The sequence below is a fragment of the Lemur catta genome, chromosome 12 (assembly GCF_020740605.2).
Source record: "Lemur catta isolate mLemCat1 chromosome 12, mLemCat1.pri, whole genome shotgun sequence".
Classification (NCBI taxonomy): domain Eukaryota; kingdom Metazoa; phylum Chordata; class Mammalia; order Primates; family Lemuridae; genus Lemur; species Lemur catta.
The window spans coordinates 53793372-53795534 of NC_059139.1; positions in this window are offsets into that span (position 1 = coordinate 53793372).

The following is a 2163-nucleotide window of genomic DNA, read 5'->3' on the forward strand; positions in this document are numbered from 1 at the left end:
GCAGAGTTCTGTTTACTTTTGACTTTTTAAACTTGGAAAAGCTAGTTCATTCAAACCTCTCTTCTGTCCTAAGATAAAACTAGACTGATCATCTTACTTCTTAGATGAAAGAGTCTATTTCAAATTACATATTACTGTTATCCCCAGTATGTAAGAGCTATTTTGAATTTGAACATGTAAGAGCATTCAGGATAGTGCTTGACTCAAAGAACAAGGCATTAATAAGACACTGGACTTGAACCTCAACTTTTTTAAGCCACAGAGGGAATTCAACAGACTTTGTGGCCTTTTCATTGACCATCTGTTAAGACTGCCTGGAAAGATGTGCCACTGGCACAGCTGAAGTCAATCTGGAACTCAGCATCAGCACTAAAGAAATTCCAGGAGAGATGGAATCAAAAGATCCCGAAGCCAGAAAGGAGGCTAGGGAGAGCAAATGATCACAGCAAGCTGAGGACTTCAGTGCCCATCATCCCATCCAGCCCTGCAATAAGACTATGTGACAGAGGCAGTCCATCCAATGCTTAAGTTGATCTTTAATCCTCTTTAGCATCTCACCACCCCACCAAGACCACAAGAGAAATATTTGAATATTCTGTGGGCTTAAAACCACCTACACTGTCCTTTGGGTTAGAGAACAGGATTCAGCGGTATTCTTTGAAAAAAAATACATTAAAGAAAATGCTAATTGCTTCTCTTCATAGGATCCTGTGTCTTTCCTCTACTTCCCAAAGAGCTTGTGTTTCAAAAGGTCAGAATGGTTGGGGTCAGAAATAAGCTGCCTCCCACTCAGTTTAGCATCTATACACACCAAAAAGCTTTATATGTTATCACAAATTTTCCAAAGAAATTATTTCTTCCTCTACTTTCCACCTATCTCCTCCAAAATGCCAAATTAACAAATGTCTTATTACTGATTGTCTAGAATATCTTCCCCTTTTCGTATTAGTATTGTGTTAGCAAATAAAAAGATTAGTTGACACAGCTTTTAGAAAATCCAGTTGGCAGCAGAGCTGGACAACAGATGGCCACCTAGAAATCAGACCCAGAAAGGTGACTTACTCAGCATGGATATGCTGACAAGAGTCCAATATTTGGGATACTCTGAAAATCCTTGACCTAATGTAAAAGCCCAAGAGGCAGTTCAGACTAGTAACAATTATAACCTGATTCCTTGTCTAAAGCAAAACATACCACTTTAACCAAAGACATGCCAACATATAAAATAAATACACTGACAGCCTATAATAGCTCTTTTGCAGAAAACGAACAACTCCCCCCAGAAACTAAACCAGCAACACATAATAGAGTTTACTTAGATGTTTCCTAGAATTCATTCTAAGTAGCTTAAAGTGGTCTTTAAAAATTGGTAGCTTTTAATTCCATACTTTGTTTCTATAGGTAATATTTAGCTAAGATTTAAGCATCTCTTAGCTTTGAAATTTTAACTGAATTTCAGTTGAACTTTAAGAAATGTTAACCATAAACTTATAATTGCCCTATTGTAAAATTTGTAAGTCACACTCCCAATATTCCTCTTGCCTAGACTAAAAGTTGTTGAAGGTCTCTCCCTTCACTATCAAAGCCCAAAGACACTTATGCCAGAGCATATGAGTAAGTAGATTTGAAAACTGTTTATCATCTACAAAGTTACACAAGAGATTCCAGTTCAAGTTCACAAAAAAACAAAGTGCTGTATTAAAAAAAAAAAACAAAAACACCCCAAATTTAGTTCATTTGGGGGCAATTAAATGTTTCATTTTTTGAAGACCTGACACTTTTAATGCTTCTAGGATTATCATTCTATAATTATTCTGCATTACTCTTCTAATTCTGAGAATGTTCTCTTTTTCACAGAACAACAGCTAACTGGTAAAACTTATGCTTGTGACATTCATCTACACTTGACCAGAGGGATCAGAGGCTACTATGCCAGTGGGTAGTCTCTATCCTCTTATTTTAAATATGAACATTTTCCCAATACCACTTTTAAGTCACACCTCATTTATCTTTTTCCTTAAAAATTGCATGGGCTTATTTTAAATATTTTAAACACCTGTAATAAAGTACAGTTTGGCAGGAGTAGAAGTACACTGGTTAATGATCAAAATGGTGCCCCCAAAGGAAAAAACAAGCATTATTAAATATGAAAGCAATTCTTAC